The sequence below is a fragment of the Grampus griseus genome (genome assembly GCF_964374135.1).
Source record: "Grampus griseus genome assembly, chromosome: 9".
NCBI lineage: Eukaryota > Metazoa > Chordata > Mammalia > Artiodactyla > Delphinidae > Grampus > Grampus griseus.
Window position 1 is genome coordinate 61,936,338 of NC_139003.1, and position 19,730 is coordinate 61,956,067.

General features: G+C 33.9%; 1 protein-coding gene across 1 annotated transcript in view; it reads left to right on the forward strand.

Moving 5' to 3' along the window:
- Window positions 1-19,730, forward strand: part of NXPH1 (neurexophilin 1) — a 291,199-nt gene that overhangs the window by 205,726 nt on the left and 65,743 nt on the right. The window lies entirely within an intron of this gene.

The window sequence follows — 19,730 nt, forward strand, 5'->3', positions numbered from 1 at the left end:
AAGCAGTCTAGAAGTCTTATCTATCTGAAGCAGTCAACCAGTAGGCAGTTTTTTAAGAAACAACCCAAAATGCTGAATAAGACTTGCAGATAGAAAAAATGCTTTGTCACTGAGGTGAAGGGAAACTTGGAGCCTGAGTGCTATTTGCATTTCTTCAAAGGTTATGGGAATAACAGCTATTAGCAGGCTGGAGGTACAATTCTTTAAGAACTAATACACAGCAGCCTTTGCTGCCTTTTGCCCTAAAATCTCAAATCACATTCCATTTATTTAGACAGCTATTGGACTCAAAAGAACTTTGGAGTTTCTTTCAAGTTTCTTTTTCTACCTTTCTCCTTTTGGTGTTATAAATACATTCAATCTCTTGGGCAGCATTTGAATTATTCTATTAAATTCTACAAGATCTTAGTAATTGGTTTCTGAGGCTTCCTTCATTATGAAAATGGCTGTTAAATCTTAAGAGCAATGCCATGGTCATAGAAGAAAGAAAATAAAGACATATCAAGCTAGATAATTTGGATGAAGAACCATTGCTCAGTTATCTCCTGGAATGTTGGAGAATGACTGTGGCAACATTAGGTGTAAATACATTGGTAGTATTTAAATAAGTAAAAGAAAATATTAAAAGAAATCAACACCCTGTGGACATTGTATCTCATTCTACTGAATTGTGTTTTGGAAGCATTTATCTTAAGGCTTTAACCAATGAAAAGATAAAACAGTTTTTTTGAACAGTTAAAAATATTGGTCCAACAAAGAGGTTGCCCAATTGTTTGAATTAACTGAGTTTTAAAATGTGTATTAATTTTATCTCTTATTTGTTAAAGAGTGTTATTTGAGAGAGAAAGAGAGAATCCAAGGAATAAGATGCTTAAAAGTAATGCTTCTTACTTATACCCGCTGAAGGTCACTTTATTTATCCAAGGGTAGGGCTTTTCTTTCTCCCATTTATTTTTTATTGAAGTTGGACTGCAGCCTGCATAGACTTTCTTTTTCCTTTAAAGATATAATTGTCTGCCTAATTGTGCCCAGCTTCATTTACACCCTGAAAAGAATGGTGTTTGAGCTTATAGACTCAGGAGACTATTTCACTCAATAGCCAAACTCCAGCCACAGCCCTTTGGGATATTTGGGTAAATGTAAGTGAAAGCTCCTTGTGTTTTTCTCTGTGTTCCCTTTAAACAAAAGTTTAACTCAGGACACTATGGGAATATTTAAAGAAATTTATCTGTAGAACTTCCTTCCAGATAAGATGCAAAAAATACTTTTTGGACTGCAAAAGTATTCGTCAGTCAGCAGAATTTCCAATAGGGCCTCTGATGTTTTCAAGACAGCTTCCCACGTTACTAGGTAAAGAAACTACATCTGTCTACAGGAGGTAAAGACATTCCTTTAAATTTTTCCATAAAAACTGAAGAGCAAAGGATTAAAAAGGAAAGGGCAAATCAAGGACGGCAAATTGATTTCACTTCCAATGGAACGCCAATTCCAATCAATTAGTATGTGGCATCAGTTACAGGCTAAGACAATGAGAATGTATCTGCAGTCAGTGGGAAAACGTGCTGTGATTGATTTTTGATGTCTGCCGTGGCCTTGGATAGCAAGTCTCGTATTTGAACATATGTTCTAAGGTTGACATATTCCACCTCTAGCTTAAGTCCTCAACATCAGGTTTTAAAGGCCTACAATCATAGTGACCTGTTTGGTTTTCTGATCTACGTCATTCATCTTCCCTTAATTTGGGCTACATAGGCCCAACTGAATACTCAATTCATCAGATTCTAAGGGCATTGGATACCGACAATCAGTGAAATTTTAGAATCGGAGTAATAATTGAAGGTTCAAGAACAGGCCAGCTTTGCTAACTTGGTCCTCAAGTTCTAAAACGAGGGATGTGGCTTTGATGTTACGACCATAACCTTATTTTGTGTTACAGTTCTAGGTGAATATCCTGGTTTCCTCTCCCTGGGAACCCTGTGTATCGTACTCCAGTGCTAACTTTGGTCTGCCCTCTCCTTCTAGGGAGCAGAGACTTGGCACAGACCACACGCATGTGGTCATATTTTACACAAACCAAGGAACTTCTGGATCTCTGCCTTTTGTGTGGCTACAATCCCTTAAAAACCATGTCCCTCACACCTTACATCCCTCATCTTGCCTGTTGCTGAGACTGACTTATTTCCTGTTCTGACCAGTGAGGCTGGACTGTCCCTGGTGAGCTTTTACCACAGACTGATCTGCTCCTCTGACAGCTTCTTGTCATTTAGATATTGTGCCTGTCATCTTTTAGGCTTTTAGCTACTCTAACCTTGATTAATTTGTGGAATGAACTCACAGTGCTTCACGTGCTCTTCAGCTTCATTGAATTTATTGCTAAAATAGAGATTGATATTTCTGTTAGGTATGTGGTTTAAGACAGAAAAGAAATAGGGTATCTACCTAGGTAAATATAATATTAATAGGAGGACCTCTAGTGACATGATATAAAGCAAATCAAAGGAATTTATTTTAAATGTGGTATTGGGTTACAAAGTTGCATTGAACAAGCTCAGCCCATACCTGGAATAGAAATCCCATTCTAGACTCTCAAACTGAATAACACAAACTTCTCCAAAAATGAAAAGTCTGCTGAAGAGAATTGGAGCATTGAATACAAAAATGGATAAGGTGTAGGTGGCCATTACTTTGAAAAGAAAATACCCCAACTTGTAGCAACAGAGATGAAGAACCTGGGGAGGAGAATGCTGATCTAGTGAAGCAGATGGTCCAAACAAACACGAGCTGGGAAAACAAAGCAGCAAATCTGGGAGGAGAGCCAGCATCTACAATGAACTAATAAAAGCAAACAAACACCTTGGCAACCGTGTCAGACAGCTAGGAACACGAATTGGCACTACAAAGCTCATTGTCTTGGACGTATCAGAAAAAGCAGAGAGACCACCAGTCTGTAGATGCTTGCATTCACTGTGTGGGCCAGCAATCCCTGGAGAGAATTAGAGTCCTCCTGGTGCCAGGAAGTCTCTTGAAGTTTGCATATTAGCCACTGCTGGTGCTATTCTTATTTAAATATAACAGCAAACCAAGGAATTATGTAAGATATTATATTAAGAAGTTGTAATCTACAGTGGGAACCTTTAAAGGAGCATCAGTAGAATGAATGACTGCCTTATGTAGGGATTGATTGTGGTATCATAAATAATTTTCACAAGTAGTTGTAATTTTGGATAGATAAACACTTTGAGGTTTTCTTAAGAGGGAGAGAAAAGAGCACATTAAAAGCTCCCTTGGGGCTTCCCTGGTGGCACAGTGGTTGAGAGTCCGCCTGCCGATGCAGGGGACATGGGTTCGTGCCCTGGTCTGGGAAGATCCCACATGGCGCGGAGGGGCTGGGCCCGTGAGCCATGGCCGCTGAGCCTGGACGTCCGGAGCCTGTGCTCCGCAACGGGAGAGGCCAGAACAGTGAGAGGCCCGCGTACCGCAAAAAAAAAAAAAAAAGGCTCCCTTGCTCTATCTGTATAGTGTTGTGAATATTAATTCAGTGAATGATTTTTTAAATGTCTCAGTAGTATGACTTTAACAATGGATCCTATAGTTAATTCTATGTGATTAAAAATTCATACTTTAACAGTCTTGACTGCATTATTCTTTATCCTTTGCAACTTTTTTATTGCTCATATTTTACAATCATGACATAGGGGTTGAGATCTTTGGAGATGTGGGCTTGAATTACCCTCTAAGTTGCTGTGTGACCTTGGATAAGTTACTTAGGCTCTCTGAACCACATCTTCAAAGTGAGGATCATAATACTTACCTCATAAACATATTAAAACTATGAAATGAAGTTTATATAAAGTGTTTAATATAGTTTTTGGCATGGAGCAAGCTGTCAATAAGTGATTGGTACATTTCTTTTTCTGTGAGAGCTACATATACATAAAAATAACTGCATAATTATTTTTAAAATTTTATATAAACTAAAAATGAAACCTTTAGTAACTAATTAATAATGGAATTAATATTTTGAGAGTTCTGACTTTTGTAATATCACATTATCAAACTTCAGACCTGTCTAGAACTGGTTTAATTTTAGAAAAATTGTTGTCTGATAGCTGCATCTGTACGGGCAAATGGACATATGAGGAATTATCTGGTAAATTAGATTCTGTGTATGCAAATAGACTTTCACACCTTGACCCCAGACACTATGACAAAAGGCCTAAGCATTTACTTTAGAAAGATATTGCTAAATTTTCCTCCAAAAGATTGTACCAATTTACATTATTACTAGCAGTGTGAAAGAAAGAAAGAAAGAAAGAAAGGAAGGAAGGAAGGAAGGAAGGAAGGAAGGAAGGAAGAAAGAAAGAAAGAAAATGTTTCTCTACATCCTTTTTAATTTTTGCCAATTTGGTGGCTAAAAATTGTTCTCATCATTGTTTTCATTGACATTAATTATTAGTGAGGCCGAGCATCCTTTTTATATTATTGACTATTTACTTAACTTCTGTGAATTGTTTGATCTTATGCTTTGACTACTTTTCTACTGGATTGTTTTTTTCTTATTGATTTATAGGAACTCTTTTTATATAGATATTGATTCATAATGTATGTTGCAGACCTTTATTCCCAATGTTACCTGCCTTTTAATTTTTGATTCTGTTTTATTTTAATCCATAGAAGTTATTACTGTTTATGTCAGTGTGAATTCGTTCCTTTAAGGCCTTTGGGTTTTATGTCTAATTTAGGAAGATCTTCTCAACTCCAAATTTAAAGAAATATCTGTGTTTTAAATGCTTTTAACATTTTAAAAAATGTTTAGATTTTTATTTGAAATTGATTTTTTAATATTATATGAAGTAGAAATCTAAATTAACAATTCAGCTTAATATTTTCCCTTTAAGAATATCTAGTGGTCCTCATGTAGCTTTTGAGTAGTCCATTTTCTCCTCACTGAATTGCATATTATATTTATTAATGTATTTGTATATTCTGTGCCTATGCCAACAATATAATCTTTAAATAAATATGGCTTTATGGTATGCTTTAACATACTATGGCACAGGCTAACTCTTTTTATTTACGTGATAGTCTCATATAATTCTTACTCTTTTTACGTTAAATGTAGGATCAGCATATAAAGTTCTATTTAAAAACTATTTAGATTAGGTTGAGCTTCCAGTTAATTAAAAAATTAATTTGTGAAGCTTTAGTATTTTAATTACTTGAGTCTTCCATGTAAGAACAAAGTCTCTTTTTGGCCTTTAAATATCTTTAGTTAAATTTGCTAATTTTCTTGATGTGTATCTTTAACATTTCCAATAACATCTATTCCTATTCCTAGGTATTTTATAATTTTTATTATTTATGATAATGAGATCATTTTTATAATACTTTTTTATTTTAAGCTATCATACCGACTAATCTATTTAATTACTTATTTATTATTTTAAAGTAATACATGTACAGACTTTTAACATCAAATAAAAAATAATTATCCTTGTATCTAGAACACTGATGTACTGGAGCCAGTTTTTGTGGGCTTTTCCCCAATTCTGTGTTCAGGAACAACACATTGGTAGCTTTAAATCAGCCACAGTGAGAGTATTTCCAACACAAAAATTGTCACATATTGCAAATCAGGGTTTTGATTTTTTTTGAGAGAGCAAATTTTAAGCATTTACCAGCCTACTTCTGGAGTTGCACTACTCCACTCCACTTCCCACCCCCAGAAACAATGTTCAACATTTTTAGCAATATCTTCAGCTATGTATATCTGTTTCTAAATATCATGCTTTGCTGGTAAGGTGTTTTTTACTTTTTAGACATTGTTTATGATATTTACTTCCTACCCTAGGTGATAACTTCACTTTCTTACATGTACATGCCTCTCCTTCCCATTACATTATAGTTGCATCACATTTTAAGTTAATTTATTATTAAGGCACAATATTAGGACTATAAATTTTCGCATGAGCTATATTATATACTATAATTTTGTTTCTGTTCTTATACAATCCCTTCATTCTTATTCAAGTTAATAATTGTTTATTTTTCTCTGCCTAGTTTTCTGTGAATTGCCTATACTCACAACCAAATATGTGAAACCCTTCTCAATAAAGTCAGACACACTGGGTAGTTAGTATAAGTTTTATTTCTTTCCCTTTGGAGATTTTCCTTCTGGAGCCCTCCATCTTCCTGTTCCATTCTTCTCTCTAGGTCTACAGTACAAGTGTTATCCCTAGGCTCTTCTTCATACTATAGGAATTCCTTTTGCTTCTGTCCACTGGGATTTCTTTTTCCTTCATTTTGAGGCATTCTCAATTAGCTTCCTTAAAAGAGGTACATTTTTTTCTCAGACTTTGCAGGACTAAAAGTATCTTTATTCTTACCTCATACTTGAGGATAGCATTCAATTTGGGAGTCATTTTCCTCTTGAACTTTTAAAGACATTGATTTATTACTTTATAGCTTCCAATGTTGCTGTTAAAAAGTTTGATGTCATTCTCATTCCAAATTGTTTGTAGGTGGCCCTTTAGTTCTGTCTGGAATCTTTTAAGATTTTTTTTTTAATCCTGGGCATTCTTAAACTAAAATGATATGCCTTAGGTAGGCATTTTTTCCATTCATTTGGTAGATCTTTTGAGTGTGGGAGTGCTTTACTGGTTCCCTCTGGGACTTTTAAATGTTTTAAAAATTAGTTACTGAAAATATATAGAAAAGCTTTTTTATTTTATAATGTTGTCTTTTGTTTGGCCATCGGACTGAATTTTTTTTTTTTGTGGTACGTGGGCCTCTCACTGTTGTGGCCTCCCCCGTTGCAGAGCACAGGCTCCGGACGCACGGGCTCAGAGGCCATGGCTCACGGGCCCAGCCGCTCCACGGCATGTGGGATCTTCCCAGACCAGGGCTCGAACCCATGTCCTCTGCATTGGCAGGCGGACTCTCAACCACTGTGCCACCAGGGAAGCCCTGGACTGAATTTTTTAATTATAAAGTTTTCTGTTGATTTTCTTGGTTATTTTAGATAGGCAATATTATGATCAACAAATAATGACTTCTCTTTATAGTTCCGTATTTCCATATTTATTCCTCATTTTTTTCTTGTCTTATTTCATTGGTTGGGATATCTAAACCAATGGAGAATAGTAACTGTAGTAGCAGAGATCCTTTTCTTTTTACTCACTTTAATGAGAATATTCCTAGTATTCTGCTATGGATATCTGGGAATATATCTTTTAAGTTAAGGAAATTTCCTTTCATTTCTAGCTTAATATGATTAGCATCAGGAATAAGTGTTAAGTTTATGCTAATCTACTTTGGCATCAGTTTTTAATAATATATATGCATATATGTACATATAATTTTGCCTTCTTGGAGAATTCATCTGAGGCTATGATGCACTGTTTTATTAAGAAACTGGTGGATTGTTGCTGATTTTTAATAATTTTACATAAATATGCACAAAAGAGATGTTCTGAAACTATCTTTTTTATGCTTTCCTCCTCCTGTTTGGCTATTGGGTTATGTTAGCCTTTAGAAAATTTCTGGTTAGCCTTTGTTTGTAAATCTGAGAATTTGGATAGTTTAAATATCACTTATATGAATGTAGTGAGTTTTTTTTATTAGCCTAATGCATATTCAGATTTTATTATAATTATTGCAAAGGACATTTGAAATAACACATAATTTCTCTCATATACAAAATTTCTCAACACATCTACTTATTGTAAATTAATAAGTATTAAAATAACTAAAGTTTTACTTTTGAGAATTTTATTTTTATTTTTTAAATTTTATTATCATATTTTATTTAATCCCATGCTTCCAAAATATTATCATTTCAATATGTAACCAATTTAAACATTTTTGAGATATTTTACAATCTTATATTTTCATTCTAAGTCTTTTTTTAAAAAAATTTATTGGAGTATAGTTGATTTACAATGTTGTGTTAGTTTCAGGTGACAGCATAGTGATTCAGTTATACATATATTCATTCTTTTTCAGATTCTTTTCCCATATAAGTTATTACAGAATATTGAGTAGAGTTCCCTTTGCTATACAGTAGATTCTTATTGGTTATCTGTTTTATATATAGCAGTGTACGTATGTTAATCCCAAGCTCCTAATTTATCCCTCCCCCTGGGAATTTTATTACTTTACTATTTTTGCATAGCAGTATATTAATGTGCCCCATTGTGATTATAATTTTTGATAATATCTTCTTATATATCTAAAGAGTTTTAATTTCGAATACTATGTTGTTTGATTTACAATATTTGTAACTGTATGTGGATTATGCCTTTTACCAATATAAATATTCATATTATCTCATTAATGCTTTTGGTCTTGTATTGGTATTACATTTTATGTGATAACAATAGTGTATGTTCATAGAAGGCTTTCCTTTGGGTTCCCGGGCAACAACAGGATGGAAGTCTTTGCTCTGGGGATTGAGAAGTTTGGTGTGTTCGCTTCTGGGCCTCACATTCCAATTTCCTTTGTGGAAATTTGGTTTTCTTTTGCTTCCAGCCTGGATATCTCGTCTAAAAACTCTCTCAGGGAAGATTCTCCTTTGTTTTGAAAGTAATTCTTAAGCTTTATCCTGGCAAGCAAAAGCCCCTGTTTCCAGCTGCTTTGCTTTTGTCTCAGAGAAGGAGGACCAATACTGGCACAGCAGCTGCTGTTTGACGGATGGTCTTTTAATTAATTGTTCTGATCATTATCCTGCTCTTTAAATTTCCTGAGCTTGGAGTTTCTCTGCAGCTCCTTTGGGAAGAAAGGTTCTCACCTTGGCAATGGCCTTCTCTCAGGCCATTTGGGTCGAAGTTTTCTCACTGTTCTTTCTGTTAGCTTGTGCCATCTTTATTGTCTCTTTTAGAAATTCTTCTCTATTTCTGGCTTGTTTATGGCATCCTTTCTTCTGATGACTACAGTTTTTGATGAATTCTTTTTTAAAGATCTATTTTTTCTGCCATATTGGAATTTATAAGAATGTGCTCAATCTGTCTCGAATTGATCTTGTCGCACGCTTTAAAAGATAAAGTTTTTTTAAAAAGATATAAATTACCTAAAATATCTAAATATAAGAAGTAATATGATAATTTCCACACAGTTAAAGAATTAGAAGAGTAAACTAACCGTTGGTTCTCACCGTGTATTACTGCCCAATACACCTCTCTCCTCTCCAAGTGGTAACCTCTAACTTAAATTTTTTTTTCAAATTGTTCCCTTGCTTTTCGTAATGATTTTGCTCTAAATGTTTATATCTCTAAACACTGTATCTAATTTTTCATATTTATGTGTTTTACATAAATGGATTGTCTTCTTTGGAAGCTTACCTTTTTGTTTACTGTACTTTCTGTGAGATTCATCTTGCTGGCAAATGCAGTTCTAGTTCATTTGTTATTTTTGCAGATGTAGAGTATTCCACTGAATAAAGATAGTGCTCATTCTCTTGTTGGTGAACATCTGAGTGGTTTCTAGATCTTTTAAAATTATAAACAATACTGCTATGATTCCCTTGCTTTTCTCCTAGTATACATGTGGGAGAATTCTTAGAGCTTATATGAATAGGATTAGAATGAGTGGGTAATGAGATACACATCTTTAATTTTGTTAGATAAATTATTTTTCCAAAAGATTGTAACTGTTACATTCCCACAAGTCTTATGTAAAAGTTTGCAAGTCTCCATACCCTCAGCAACATTTTTAAGCTTTTAAATTTCTGCAAATATATTGTGTATAAGGCTATATTTCACTGTGCTTTTAGTTTACAATTTCTTGATTACTAATAAGCTTGAGCATCTTTTCATTTGTTATGGATATTCCTTCTTCTATTAAATGCTTCTCTATATCACTTGCACATTTTTTCACTTTTTGTATTTTTAATTTATTTGTAGGAATTTACTAAAATAAATTTTAGATATCAATCCTTCCTTGATGATACATAATGTACTTACTACTGATACATTCCTTCCTGATTTTTGGTTCATCTTTTAATTTCTTCAATCTTTTTCTTCAAGTTTGTCTTTTTTTTTTTTTTTTTTTTGCGGTATGAGGGCCTCTCACTGTTGTGGCCTCTCCCGTTGTGGGGCACAGGCTCCGGACGCGCAGGCTCAGTGGCCATGGCTCATGGGCCCAGCCGCTCCGCGGCATGTGGGATCTTCCCGGACCGGGGCACGAACCCATGTCCCCTGCATCGGCAGGCGTACTCTCAACCACTGTGCCACCAGGGAAGCCCTTGTCTTTTTATAGAAATCTCTCCCTATCTTGAGATCTTAAAGTCATTCTTCTATATTTTCTTCTAAAAGTTTAAAAATTTTATTTCTTATATTTGAGTGTTTAATCCAACTAGAATTGAGTTTTGGGGTATGTTACAAGGTAGTTACACAATTTTATGGACTTTTTTCCAAATGGAATTACCAGCACTGTTATTCTCCTGCTGATCAACAATTCCACCTGTCATGTATCAAGTTTACCTATAGTATTTGTGGGTCCAATTCTTTCTGTTCTGTTGTCTCTTTGTCATCTTTTTTGCTAATCCCATATTGTGTTGATTATATTTTTATAATAAGTGCTAAGTACTTATTTTTATAATAAGTGCTAACACAGTGTACGTCTTATCTTTTCTGTGTGTATCTTAGTATCATCTTGTTAAGTCCTTTAAAAATCCTGTAGATATGATTTTGATACATATTAAATCAATTAATTTTGGAAAACTGACAGCTTTTAAATATAATCATTCTATCCATAAATGTGGGCAATTCCTCTACTTTTAAAAAGATCTTCCTCAATGTCTTTTAGCAAAGATTTTATGTTTTTCTGTGAAGGTTACTCACCACTTTTCTTAGATGTGTTACTAGGTACCTATTATTTATTTAATTTCTTATTGTAAATAAACTTACTAGAGACACATTTTTAACTCTTTAAGACTGTTACATATAAGTGCAATTGATTTTTTTTGCATTTATTTCATATCCAGCCATCTTGTTAAATTCTTACTAATTCTTACAGTATGTCTGTATATTATTTCAGGCTTTTTATGCTTATAATCTGTGACTAATGACAATATTGTTTCCTCCTTTCCTATTTTGAGCTATTTTGTTTCATTTTCTTGTCTCATTTTCTTGGCTATGGTAATAGAGAACATCCTTTTCTTTTAAGAAAATATGCATATAAGCTTTATTGTATTGTTTATGGTTATATTTTTTAATCAAGTTCAAGGCATTCTCTTCTATTCCTGATTTCTGAGTTTAAGAAAATCATGAATATCAATTTAATTTTCCCATTTGCTTTCCTTAATCTGTTAAGGTGATCATATGATTTTTTCTTGTTAGATATGGTAATATAAAATGCATTAATAAATTTCATAATGGTATATTAATCTTCATACCTGGAATAAGACCAGTTTGGTGCCACATATATATATATTATATATATATATACACACATATATATATAGGTATATATATTAATTTCTTGCCTTCTGTGTTTATTATGTTTCTTTCTCTATGTTTATTAGATCAAATGTGTAAATTGCCTTGGAAACATCTGAACCTAATTCATTTTTCTTTTGTTTGCTTAATCTATCAATTATTGAGAGAGGGACCTACTCAGAAAGCCAATACTATGAAGGTGAATTTGTCAATTTCTTGTACTTCTATTAATTTTTGCTTTATATATAATTGAAGCTGTGTTGTTAAATACATACAAGCTTCAAATTGGTATGTCCCTGTCTTAGATTAAAGCATAATTATTATGAGGACTTTTTTCACCACTATGCTTTTTTGAGTTAAAATCCATCTTTGTGATATATTTATATCCTTCGCTTTTGATGTCATTTAATAGATATATTTTATAGAGTTTTTCTTAACCTTTATATACATCTCTTTAAAACAACCCAAAGCTTGATTGAAAAAAATTTAAAATTCTCTGAGTAAATTTTTCTTTTAACTAGATAATTTAGTCTGTTTACACTCATTGTGATTATCAATATATTTGAATTTATTTTTGCTATCCTTTTTGTGCTTTTTATTTGTTATGTGATTTTTACATTAAAAACTTCTTTCCTTTTGTAGTATTCAATGTTTATCTTATTTTATTTTTCCCCTTCATTTAAAACTTTACACTGAACTCACCTATTTGACACAGACAAAAACCACTATGCCTTTCTACACCCCTGCATGTGCACAGACATACACATAAACACATACAGAACCAAGACCATGAAAAATAATTCCTTACCATCTCCCTTTGGAGGGTGGAGTTTTAAAAAAAAAATCACAAATTACTTAGCTTACTGGACACAATTAGCATACAACACAGTTTAGTCAAAGTAGGGAAAAAGGGTAATGGACCATTCCACGAAGTCTCAGTAGGAGAGACAGTCTCTGATCTGGCAACAAGTCTCCAACAGACATAAGTGGTAAGTCATGCTCTGCTCCAACAGGACCTCTGGCAGCATCCCTCTGGAACAGCTCTCAGCAGCGTGGAGTCTGTTCCTCCAGCCAAGAGCCTTCTGGAGGGTGGATTCTTTTTAATTTACTTTTTCACTGATTGTGTAGCCCTTTAGAGAGGGATTTTTTTTCCAGCTTTATGTGCCCAGGTTCCCCGTCTGCTGCAAGTGAGTCAAGACCTTGTTTCTTGTCCTCATTGGCTATATTAGAAATAGATTTCTTGGACTAGCAGACACCCTTATTGTGGCCACAGGCTTAAGTTATTGCTTAAAATTTTCTACTTTACTCCTACTTCATTATTCTCTTATGACTATTTTCCTTACTTGTTTGCAGAATCAGATATACATTTAAATATTTTTGGTGTTTGGTAGCGGGGATATTTTGGGGATGTTTAATCCGCCACCTTGCCAGAAACAGAAGCTCCAAATGCTCTTTTATTCTCCACCCCCTTTTCCATGCTGTTCTCTGTACAGGTAAACAGGGCTTAAATTAAGGAGGGACTGAGAAGCTGTGACGTGTAATGCGTAAACTGGATATTGGGGACAGTGATACTTAGTGAAACCCATTCACCTGGGGTGTCTGTCTTCATGACTCAGGAGCTGTGTTGCTGGTATTTTGGGGCAGCTATACAAATAGGAAGCAGTGAATTTATTTTAATTTCTTTTTATTTAAAAGAGAAAAAGATGCAGTCTTTGAGTGATATAGAAAAATTTTATCCAGCGACTTTTGTTCTTAATGCTTTATCTGCAAAATTTGAGATTAAAATGAATTAAAAACTTCCAAGTCTTCTTTTATTCTTCTTTTCCTAACGAAATTATTAGCTGAAAATATGACAAATTAAAAGACTGCTTAGTAAAGTATTAAGGTTTACTAGGTGATTTTCATCTACATAGAAAAAGCAGATTCAATTTAAAAAGCCTCTACCACATGAGATTTCTATAAAATTTAAAAGACTGTCTTGTGATCTAAAGACTCAGTATCTTTGAATGAGCAATAATCAGCAAGATAGGCAGTCTGAGTTTTAATATCATCTTTTCATTGTTGCAAGTTGGTCAATTTCTGTGTTTCAACTTTGTCTTCTACAATACCTGCCTAACCTTACTTCCAGAGGTATGAGAATATAGTGGGGTCTTTGCAGCCCTCTTCTTCTTATGTTTGACTTTAAATATACTTGCCTGTCTATATATTACAATACATTATGCTCTCTTTGCCATTTTAATAAATATTTTACGTTGCCACATGACAATATTCTCTTACATCCGTCAGTTCAGTTTTGACAACATGCCTGTCATTATTCGGTATCGTATAGGCAATGACTAGAAAAAGAGAAATGACAGTGCTATTGCAACAAAGGTGGAAGCCATTAAGATGAGCCAAAGCAGCAAATCTTTAGCTTTAATTAGACATTCATTGTACTAATTATGAGGTCAAATGTGAAGAAGATAAACACAATTAAACTGCATGGATAAAATGTTGGAAACAAATCATTGAAGATTTATGCAAAAGATGAGATTTACTTTGGAATTCTGTAATTTTAAGTTGTCAAATAGAATTCCTCTGTACCTGCAAGCCTTTTGGATGATTGACTTTAGAACATGTAACTTTGGTTCATCATTTCAAGTTCATATTTTGTCTTTATCTTATGTTGTGATACTTGAAGGAAAATGTTTCAAAACCCTTCCAAATCAGAGTTTTATCAACTCTCTGATCATTATCAGAACACTAGAAGCGTTTTTTCAATACATTTTGAAAACAGTTGTAATGGATAATTTATGGTTAAAGTATTTACCTCATCCACTTTTATGTGTAGTGTATAAATTATTGAGAGTGAGTATAATTTTCTTTTGGAGAGTTTTTCCTATTTTGACTTTTTATTGGTATTATTTTTCTGGCACACAGAACAACATAGGGTCATTTATCCTCACACCCCCATTCCCTGCTCTTTTTCTTTTTTTAATCCCAGAGGATTTTTACTTCTTTTAATCAGTTTTTAAGTTTTCACCATTCTATGAAGGACTTTCAATTTCTGGAGCTCCTAGCTTTAGCCTCAACCTTTACTTGACCAAATCAGCCTTCCATGTAAAACTTCACTGGGCCGAGCTTCCTTTAAAAATGATTTGAAAAGTCCACATGCAATAAATTATTATCATAAAACATAGAAATAAGAAAAAGCTATAACAAAATCACCTATGTCTCCATACCTAGAAATAACCGATGCTACATTTTGATATATACTCCTCAAAGTGTTTATATGTTAATAGAGCCATTACATATTTTATTTACCTTATATATAGAAATAAATGGAATCATACTTCCTATGATTTTATGATCTCTTTTTAGTCATTCAACCTACATCATAGAGAGAAACCTCCTTCATGGGCATCTCTCCATATCAATAAATATACCTCTAGAACATATTTTATATCTGTTCAAATTCAATTACATGGATGTGCCAAGATTCACTATACTAATCCTCAGTTACTAGAATTTCAGGAGGTTTCTAAGATCATTAATTTATTAAACACATGGTCTGAGTATCTACTATGTGCCAGTCCGTATTCTAGGCACCAGAGTTTAGCAAAATAAGGATAGATAAATTTTTGCTCATATGGAGCTTATTTTTGGAGAGTAGCATTCAAATAATCTCTTCTTTGGGTGACCTACTCTCCCATGATCACATAGGTACCTTAGTTTGTTGTCTTCAGATGATCCTTTTTATACAACTTAAGGGAAAACATGCTTAGGTGTACTTCTCCATCCTTCTACTCCTTAATGCTACAAGTAACTCTTAGGTTTCTGTGCTTTTGTTTGAAGATGCTGATTGTACAGAGAAATTACTGTTCTTGTAGAACTCTGAAAGCATAGCTGGAATTATTAGTAGGTATTTACTTCAGAGTCATCTTTTCATGTCACTCATTCAAAATAAATGCTCCTAACTGAACACATTTTGGTACATACAAATTACAGTATAATTTTATCTGACTCTTATAGGCTATATATATTTTAGTAGTTGTTTTGGTGGTAGAATTTTAAAAAGCCACTTTGTACTCCAGTGATGCTCTGTGCGGTGTTGCTTCTATATCCTCAACCATAAAACAGAGTTTGACTGGATGATTTCTACAGTGCTTGCCAGCTCTGAACAGGGAGGCTTTGCACTATCATAAAACAGTTCTTAAGACTGACTCAAATGACTTCAAACCTTGTTGATATACACACATCCATGCAGGCTCTCAGCTTCTGGTTCTGATTTCCCTTAAATATGTTGTACTGTTTTCTCAATCATAGGAATGGCAGGATTTTCAATTAAGCATAGTCTGTACTAACAATCTATATTTCATTTCTCTCCTCTAGATTCTGGGGAATGTTTGCCCTCTCAAATGCAGAAGGGGAGTCTATCCACCTCCTCAGGGACTTTTCTTAACTGTCAAGTTGTCCCATAAACTGATAGAAGAACTTTTTCAGAGGATTTTTCATTTTATCAGAAAGATGGTATACCCTTGGACATTTTCTTATCTTCATTTCTTATAATACACAGGTGACTATTCCCCCTCCATGTACTTTTGCGTGGCCAGGGTTAACTATTATCATTAGGAGAATGTAGACTAAAAGTGGTAATATTAACACAACAGTTAGTTAACCATGTTGGATTCAATTGGACTTTCACTGTAGTTTTGCTTTTGTCATCTCTCTTGATATATAAATCTATTTGCAGAAGATGGAATACCAGGAGGGCATTAGAAGTCAAAGATCTCTCTAGCCTTTAACTCTTGACAAACTCTTCAAGTTGCTTTGGATATTCTCAATTTCTTCTGCCATTTTTCCTGGGAGAATTCAGAATTAGTGTTCAATAATTTTTTTTTCTTTTTGGAAAAAACAAACTCTATTAGATTTTTTTCAAGTGACTCACTTACTACAGTTTTCATAAGGTCAGATTCCAACTAGTATTTACATTTTTAACTGACATTCTGGGAGGATTTTTAGCTGGAGTTAAAGACAAAGAGAGAAGGGACAAGCACTTATTACAGCTCGACTGTTCTGAAAATGATCTGATTTTTAAAAGGTTACAAAATGAATATGATTATCTTATTATTCCTAATTTGAATTTACACCATTAAGACCACATTCTACTAAAGGAACATATAATACAAATTTATTACTATATAGTGTAACACTGAGGGATTCAGGTGCAAAGGGAAAACTCACTCCTTTGGAAATCAGCTTATCCCCAGCTGTTGATAGAAGGATTTGTGTGGCCCATAAAACCTTCCATGAGGCATGAGGCAATGGCTACAGTTTTGGTGGTCTCATCTCTGCTAATCTTTTCATTCCCACTCAAGTCACCTCTTTGCTTAGCCATATACTTTGAGTTTCGGGGGAGGTACTGTATATGTAATACCTTTGTCAGCTCCAAATCATTCCCACTGACATCCATGGTGATTCGATCTGTCTCTCTGAGCTGGAGATTTGGATATTCAGGGTGGGAATATAAAAGAAGGGGTTTGGGGCATTACCGGCTGAATGATTTTGACAGTCTCCCTTGTGGAGGGTGGGGAGGTGGGTGGCTGATTGGGTCTCATAATATAAGAAAAATGAAATGCAAAGAAAGCTGTTTGGAAGATCCAAAGGCAAGAAACCATAATTATCCAGATTGTTTATTGCATAGTCTGAAAAATTCAGCTACCCATGAAGGCGAGACGCTCCACTGTATCTTTTTTTTCTGGAAATTGACCAATTTCTGAGTACATGAAAAAAATATAGGAGATGGTAGCATCTGATCTCTGGTATCTCCAGTGCACAGCAATTTGCTGGCACAAATTAGATGTAAGATAAAATTTTATTGAATGAATGCTCTTAATTTAAGTGACATATATCACTGGCTTCAGTTTAGGTTTATGTCTTGGTTGGTTATAGAAGCCAGACATATGTAGGAAATGTTGCTAAGGAAGACTTATCTACTTTACTCCTGATAATATGAATAGTAAGCGTGATTGACAGTGAATATTGAAATATTATTTGTTTTTTTATTACAAAAACACACAGTAGGTATTTAGTAATATTTGTAGAGTAAATGAATAATGAATATAAGCTTGTTTTTGAAATACTTAATATGTGCTAGGCACTGAGTAAATTACTTTATTTACATTATCTCATTTCTCTTTTATTACTCTGTGAGTGAGGTATTATGATCTCCATTGTAGAGATGAGAAAATAGACTCAAATAAATTAAGTAACTTTACTAAAATCAGATAGCTTATAAGCAGTAGAGCCAGTATTTGGCTGAGGTCCGTCTTATTCATTTTCTCACTATGCTCTTAACCCCTCTACGTATTGTCTGTCAACTTATAGTTCTTCATCAATGGATTTATAGTTCTTCTTTTTAAATCCATTAATGCATTTTTTATTTTGGTCCTTATTCCAGTTATGTATGGCAGAATAAGCACTGAGTTTCCATAGTTGGTGCCTCTCTGATTTAAGACTTATTGAACTTTTAGGCAGATAATGTTGTACTAGCTGCTATAGGACATATAGTCTTGGCTATTTAAGGGCAGCAATTGTGTTTCACTCATTTCTTAGTCTCATAATATCTACCTAACACAGCATTTTACCTATAAAAGCCAACAAACGTTTGACATGCAATTCTGAATTAAAAGAGCAAAAAACAGTACCATAAATTACATAAGATAGTATAAATGGCAAAGAAATATTACAAGCAAAATGAGCTATGAATTCTAAAGTGAGAGAAATCATTGTGTGTGGGAATAGCCAGGACAGTTGGCTTTGATAATTTTGTAAGAGATTTTGAAACTCCCCAATTAGTGTTGTTTTTGGTCATCCCTAACTGCTTTTCAGCAGTGATTTGCAGGACTTTTCCTTACACAGGAAGCGTCTGAGCACTTGTCTTGGGAACGACAAGAAATGTGAGAGCGGAGGAGGCAGTGGGTAGAGGCAGGGCTGGGGATGGTGGAGTGGGGACCCGCCAAATCAGAGATGACGTCATGGCAGCTAGAAGGGAAGCAGGCTGGAGAATAAGGTATCATTTATAATCAACAGTCTAACAGCAAGAGACATCAAAGAAAACTCCAATATCATAAGTTTCAGAAATTAAAAATTTCTTGGTCTCAATAAGAATGCGAATGCTGAGAAGGAGAAGAAAAAATCGGTAAAATGCAACAATTCAAAATTAATTTCACTTTACACACCCATTTTCAGACAAGTATTTGATGAGTTTGGAAATACAATATAACGAATAGGTACACTCATGTATACTTTCTGTGTAAATTTTGAATCAAATTAGTCCTAATACTTATATGTTCATATATTATCTAAGCCCCTCAATTATGAATTCCTAATGCTATGTTTTATTCATCTTTTTATCCTTGGTACTTATCATAGTGTCTAATTTATAGTAAGTACTCAGTGGATGAACAAATTTCCATTTAGAATATTAGTAGTGTTAAGAATTTAAGGAAGTCTTTCTTGAGTTTTAATATGTTTATCATATCAGAACAGATTGTAACCACAGCTGCAATAAATCTACTGTGATATAAAGCACACCACACCAAGGAAACTTTGTTTTATTCTGATTGCTGGTTATGAACTGATTTTGAGATTGAAAAAAAAATGTAGATTAAATGTGGCCACATTCAAACATTTAAAAAAATAAGCCCCTTATCTATCCTTGTCATTGATTTGTACAATATACAATCAAGTAAGACTAAAAAAGTCATTTGAAACCCATCCTTGTTCCTATAACACCAGTTATTTATAACAACTTATTTATATCCAGCTCTCAACTCAGAAGTCTGTTATTTTATAATATTACATATGGACCTGTTCTCCAGGTGTTTATACCCTAGTATGAAAAAAAGGTCAATCAATTTAGGTTACATATGAGAAAATAAAATAATATAGAATAAAGTATCTATAAAACAATGTGAGGCAGAATTGTTTGATTGTATAAGAATATTTTAGGAGAGGATAGATTAGTTTTGAATAGTCTAAAAGAAATGATAAATTATACAGGTAAGATTCGTATCAGATCTTTAATATTTGGATGCTGTGACTCATGGAAGAACGGTAGAAGGAAAGTTGGCATAAGAACAATTTTTTGGCTGAAGTAGAAAAGTTTGAACTGGATAAACTGGCAACTGGGTTTGTTTCATGACTTGGAGCCAAATGACAGGTGGCTTTATGAGTCTATGATGGTTTTGAGCCCTACCTGATGGGCTGTGGGAGAGCCCTGGAGGTTTTGTAGGCTAATTAACATAGTTAAAA